We start from the raw sequence: 6,942 nt of genomic DNA on the forward strand, positions 1-6,942 counted from the left end.
GCATGTACGTTTGTGCATTTCTTTATGTGAATGTCTTTGTGTGTGTGCTTTGCATGTATATCTATACCTCTACATCTATCCCTATCTTTATCTCTATTTGCTGGCTTGCCCATTCCTTGATCTTCTGCAGGCTCCAGTGCCCTCTGTGAGTTGGGACTGGGGGGAGGTTGCCTACAGAGAGAGTTAAGCCAAAACAGACCTTTGCCCTGATTACCCAAGAATATTTGTCCCTCCAAAGGGATGCTCCTATTCAGTTTGGTGTTTCCTTGCACTTCCAGATCAAATTCCTGAGGAATTATTTATGCAAAAACTATGAACACTCCCAGCTTGCAAATGAAGTTCAAATCCTTGTTACTGTTTACAGTCAAACAGCTGTTCTCAGCATTTCTCCTGGAGTCTTGGATACCTCAGCTCCTCTGTACTCAGCCTTACATCATACCAGCTGCAATAATAAGAAACTGGAAGAGGTCAAGAGCATGCAGGCCTGCTAAACCACACCTTTGTTTCAAATAGCTTTTGGATGGTAAAAGCTCGCCCAGGCACTGTTCCCCACCCCACCCCCTCTTCCTGGCCTCTTGCACAGTTCCTGGCTCCCCCCCCAACCCCAGTGCACTGAAAAACATGCTCAAGCCCCTTCAATGTAACTCAAAACACAGACTCTCCTTATGCATTTTCCCTGGAAACATTCTATAGACACAGTCTGGGAAACTTTCCAAAAGTTTCCTGAACCAAAGATAATAATAATAAAAGAAAGAACTTGGGTAAAAGCTCTTGTTGATTTATGTTCAGGAGCACAGGCGTGGATTGTAGGGAAGGGGAAAAAGTGAGGGTTTTCCAGGTCAATTTAAACATTTGTCCTTTTTTTTTTTTTTAAGGCGGCTAAATTATATTCAGTCTCCTCAGAGCTGTTTATTGAAACCCACCCAGAGGGCGAGATACTCACCCTTCCTTCCCTCCTTCCCCCACCCCAACTCCTACCCCCAATCTGGATCTCTTTCATACCAAAGATCTTGCCCATTCCAAAGCCCATGGAGCAGGGATTTTAAAAAAACAAAAAAACTTTCCCCTAACTTCCATCACTCCCACCATGCTGGTAAGGAGTGATTTTTTCACTTTTCAGTTCTATCCCAGAAGCAGCTATTTTCTAATAATGAAACTATTGATGGAGTAAGCACTTTGCAAATCTTAAGAGTGCCACATAAAAACGTGTTGTTGTTCTATTATTGTCACTGTTGTTGTTGTTGTTTTTGAACCCTTACTTTAAAAGGTGAAAGAGAGGCTAAGTTCTGTGGTATTCAAGTGAAGGAACTGTGATTTGATCTGGCAGTAAACTGCTTCCCACCATTCCCAGGGTCACACAGTTTAGGGAGGGCGAGAAAGAGAGTTTAAATCTTTTTTTCTCCAATCCCAGAACTCTTCCAGATTGCCTTGATCACAGTGGTAAGAAACCATATTCAGTTCCCATACTCCTCAGCAGTCTTCCCAATAACTGCTACTCCTCTTTGAAAGATAATAACATTCTAGAGTTCACCATATCCATATAGGAAATTAAATAGAATTCAATAGGATATTATGATTCTTTAACAAATGCTTTCCTTAACAAGCTTCTTCATCCCCTTAGGGTACACGTACCCCAAATTGGGAACCCTTGCTCTGAATCACTGCATGTAAAAATATGGATGAACAATGAAGTCAGCCATGAGTATCTGTTTTTACATTTCTATTATAAAAGATAACCACTTTTTAACTCATAAAAGACTTTTTTATGGGTTGATTAGAGGCAAAAATGTTGCTAGAAAGGAGTTCCTTTGCTGTAAAACACAGGACCAATGATATATAAAAATGCTTTCACTTATTTATAGGCATAGATCATTATAATGAAAACAGAATATCTTATTTAAAACAAGAAAATTCTTTGTTTTGATGATATACGTGGAAATAAAAATTAGTTCACATTTATTTAGCACTTGCTTTATGCTTTACAATTATTAGCTTGTTTGATCTGTACAACAATGCTGAAAAGTAGGTGCCATTATTATCCTCATTTCACAGATGAAGAAACTGAGGCAGACTTGTCCAGCCAGTAAGCATCTGATGCCAAATTTTTATCTCAGTCTCCCTGACTCCAGGACCACCATTTTATTCCATGTTTACCCAGCTGCCCCAAACAGAATGTAATTCAAGTTTCTGCTAATATCTTGCTGCATTTCTCAGGGCCAGAACACCTGTGACCAGGGACTGTGTCCTGTCTTCAGAGGAGGCTGGGGATCTAGGTCCTGAGTCATTTAGGGAATTCCAATCTCTTTCTAGGCCTTCCTGTCTATCAAGAGATGGTGCTCAGCCAGGATAAAAAGGTGCCTGGTGAGAAACTAGTGAATGTCCTTGAAAAAACCTCAGAGGAGTTAACCAGGTAAGGCAGGGCTGAGCAGGGAATTTAAAAGGCAGTGGAAGCCCATATGGAGCTGTCGAAACAACTCCTTCCACAGCCATCTCTCCATGACTAAGCCAATCTCTCTGAGTTCTGCTGTATTCTGCCTCAGGCCAGAATCCCTGATGCTTCCCTTCCCCCCCTCCCATCTTCCCAGACCTAGGACCCTCACACTATCCCTATTCATTCTTCTGGGGTTACCTGGCTTCACAGTGATCACTTTAGCCCTGATGGGCCATGTCCCTGACCACACAGCTTAATAATCCTTCTTGGTTTGGACCAGCTGCATTTAGACTACAGAATCCTCAGCTGGTAATCACTGGCTGGCAGGCCCAGCAATGACAATTAGCTATGATAAAAGAATGAGAGCCAGAATAGGATAAAGAGAAAACTGTTCTGGGAGTAGGTAGGTATGGTCCCAGTTCGATGGATCAAGAAACTGTGTGGTTTTGGCTAAGTCCCATACCCTTTGAGGACCTCAGTTTTCTCAGACATAAAATAAAAGGACTGGATTAAATTAAATCTAGGGTCCCTTCTAGGTTTCAAAACCTAGGAAGATATATACGGTGATTATGGAGGGCATACTTCATTGAGGGAGCTGGGGAATAGCACAGAGAAGGCAGAGAGTAAAGTCAGATCTTTAAAAATTCTGAGTCCAGGTTGAGAAAATGATTAAAGGGGTCCCAGACCCTTGATGACATTAAAGTTTTCCATGGTGATTTCACCTACATTTTCTCCAACTCTGTCAAGTAGACATAATTATACCCTCTTCCCCATTGTATGGATGATTAAACTGGGGCTCAGAAGAGGTAACCTCCAGGTCAGATCACCAATGTGTCATGATCAGGACTCAAACTTGGTGTCAGACTGACACCAAGTCTAGTACCCAGTTCACTGGCTAGAAGCACATGCATAAAAACATGTGGATGTGAATAAGAAAGGCCCACCACTGGTTATGGCATCACAGAATTGGAGCTGTGAGCCCTCAGAAGTCATCTAATCCAACACCCTCATTTTACAGAGAAGAAAACTGAGTCCCAAAGAGGTTAAATTCCTTTCCCTACTCAATATGGCTCCAACCTGGTTTTATGAGCTTCTCCTTCCCTTCACACATACCAAGGTTCAGCTTCTTCATGGTTATGTCCTCACCACCTCCACCTCTTAGAATACCTCATTTCCCTAAAGCTAGGCTCAATTAGCACTTTCTTTCATCCCTCTTTTCAGATTCCCCCCTAGTTGATAGTGTCTCCCTCATCCTTCTCCACTCCCTAATAAAGATTTTTTTTTTTCAGGCAATGGGGGTTAAGTGACTTGCCCATGGTCACACAGCTGGTAAGTGTCAAGTGTCTGAGGCCGGATTTGAACTCAGGTACTCCTGAATCCAGGGCCAGTGCTTTAACCACTGCGCCATCTAGCTGCCCCCCCTTAATAAAGATTTTGATAAACTCATGTATGTACTTGCTCTCTCCTTGTATTCAGGGACAATTTTGATTTAGCCTTTACACCCCCAGCCCCTAACATAGGTTTGGTCACATAGTGATTTCTTAATAAATCATCGTTGGTTGATTATCTAAAATCACTCAGGGAAAGTTAAGTGGCAAGGCTAGAATTTGAACCCAGGTCCTATAATTCCAATTTCATACTTTGCCGACTGTACTAAAAACATCTTAGCTCTTCAAATGTTCACAGGCTACAAAGATCACTGTTCCCCACGTTCCTTCCCCACACCAAATAAAACATCATAAATGCCGAAGCTTTGGTATCTGTAGCCTGTCCTTCTTCCCATCATACCCAGAGTACTGTCATTATTTGATGGTAAGATAAGCATAGCTAGCCTCTGAATCTCAACTGATACCCTCTGACTTCCTCCCAAGGCTATGATCAGGGTAGTCTCATTAGCTTGTCTTAGGTGCTTTGAGATCCCAGAAAGGCAGCACTAGAAATCCGAAGCATTCACATTACCCACAACAATGACCTCCCGGGAGTGAACCAGACACATACCACCTAAAATAGACTCATTGTCGTTTTGCGCAACATCCAGGAATTTGGTGAAACTCATCATCTTTTCAGGTTACTGATAATGCAAGTTTGGAAACTGAAACAGGAAGGAGTACAAGGCTGAAAAGGCTTTTTATCCAGCCCACAGTTACTCTCCCTCCAGATGCAAGTTGTTGGCTTTTTTTTTCCTTTCCCAGCAGCACTTTAGTGGGGTTAAAATTAGCTTAAAAAAAAATTCTAGGTCACATGCTAAGAAACAAACAAAATTTTTTTGTTGTCCACCCCACCCCCATCTCTCTGGCCTAACAACAAACCTTCCTAATCATAGATTTCTGGGAAACCTGGAAGAATAACAAGCTTTTTAGGCCTTGGGCACAAACGGGCCATGCCGTGGCCTTTTCTGATGTTATCAGGACTGTTGCAATAGTATTAAAAAAAAAAACAAAAAAAACCCAACCAAAATGTCAAGGTTGTTTGGAATGACTATGCCTGCCACAGATCTGATGGGCACTCAATCACACCAAAATGGTTACTTATGAATCTCCAGATTTCACCCCCCCCACACACACACACACTTGGGAGAAGGAGGCAAAGGAAGGATTTTTTTTCCCCACCAGGTCGACCTAGAAACATCCAAGGACATTCAAAGAAAGGGAAGGTTGGGGATTGAAATGTGAAAGTTGGCTGTAGATAAGGGGGTGGGGGTGAGGGAGACTGGGTTGGAGGAAGCAAGAAGAGGAATTGACTGCTCATGGTTACCCCAAGCATTAAAAAATAAAACTATATCCAGGCTGTCCACTCTGCTGCTGTGCAGGGCTCTTTATCTCTGGTTTCTGGAGATATGTGCATGTCATGGTCTGCTTTGTTCTTTCAGTTGAAAATTGTCACCAGAAACCCTTGATAAAAATATAGCCTCCTACTCAGAGCATACAGTCAGGTAGTGTTTAAAGCTCTGTCTCCCTGGCGCTCAATAAAGATCCTCGCCTGTCATCTTGGGAAAAGAAACAACCAATGCTAAATATACTTTCTGCTATCAAAGGCTTAGCGGCAGCAAAGAGCCTTCCCTTCTTTCCCCCACCCTGCCAAAGGCCTAGTTTAGCCTGGAAGGTTTCAGGTTTGGGTGGAATGGGCCTTTCTGAATTATAGGATAAAACAATCGCTATTTTCTAAGATTTGCCGACAGCCCCCTCCCCTGCTATTTTATCCAGAAAGAGAAATTTAAATCATTAGCCCTTCTACTCCCAAAAGGTTTCCCCATTCCCCCCCTCCCCCTTCTTCCAGGTGAGCCTCATGTACCCAGTAGCAGAGTGTAAGCATTGATGGATCTAGCTGTTCAGCCTGCTTGGAAGGATGTAAAGCAGATGGTATTTATCTATTTATTTATTTGGAAGAGGTTACCGAAGAATTAGGAAATTCCAAGGAGACAAAAAGAATGTGTAGAGCAACCCGAAATTGCCATGACAACTGGAGGCAGGAACCCAGAGAAAGGCAGGTAAAGAAATCCCAGTTAAAAATGATAGTGTAGGGGACAGCTAGGTGTCGCAGTGGATAGAGCACTGGCCCTGGAGTCAGGAGGACCAGAGTTCAAATCCGACCTCAGACACTTGACACTTACTAGCTGTGTGACCCTGGGCAAGTCACTTAGCCCCAATTGCCCCACAAAAAAAAAAGATAGTGTAAAAAAAATTTTTTTTAAATGATAGTGAAGCCTCACCAACTTTGAGCTCTTTTTCTCCCCCTTAAAGAAATATGTACTTTGGCCCCAACATGATGCAGTGCATCACTTTGCGGAAGTGCTATCCTGCCTGCTTACTGTGTGGAAAGTGATGCTGAAATCTGGAGAAATGGGTTTCTGGATCCCTCATTATCCAGGGGAACAAGCTACTAAAAATGACAGCCCTAAACAGAAATTCCCACTGCCCTCAGGTCCTCAAACAAGTTTAAAGTACTCTTTAAAGTGCATACACATAAACTTTTTGTGGAATAGCCTTAGGTATTGAGAGTAGACCAAGGTCTGCAGGCTGAAGCCCCAAAGTAAACAGTGTGGAGCAATATATTTAGCAGATAATATTGAAAACCACAGAAAAATATGAGTGGAAAATGCATTCCTTCACTGGTATGTTAAAGAACATTTAAGTCCAGGAAACAGTAAGCTCAGTAGAGGGGATATTTTTCTCCCCGTTCTTGCCTCAGTACAAATAAATCACCAGCCCTTTTTTGGTTTCCAAAGAGCAGAAGTTCTCCTTTTCTCCTCTCCATACCCCATTATAAAAGGCCACCCATAAAGCCAGCAACATACATCTTACCATATACCAAATGGTTAATGTTATTCTGTGTTTGTATATTGGATTGGACTAGACATGTGCAAAATGTGTTGCTTATGATCTAAATTTTTACACACACACACACACACACACACACACACACACACACTGACAGATCAAGCTGAAATAGTATGAGAAGTCTTAGTTCACCTCTGCTTTCCCAGTGTGAGGTCCTGAATCAGTGCTATGGAC

This window comes from Dromiciops gliroides, chromosome 2, assembly GCF_019393635.1.
Source record: "Dromiciops gliroides isolate mDroGli1 chromosome 2, mDroGli1.pri, whole genome shotgun sequence".
NCBI lineage: Eukaryota > Metazoa > Chordata > Mammalia > Microbiotheria > Microbiotheriidae > Dromiciops > Dromiciops gliroides.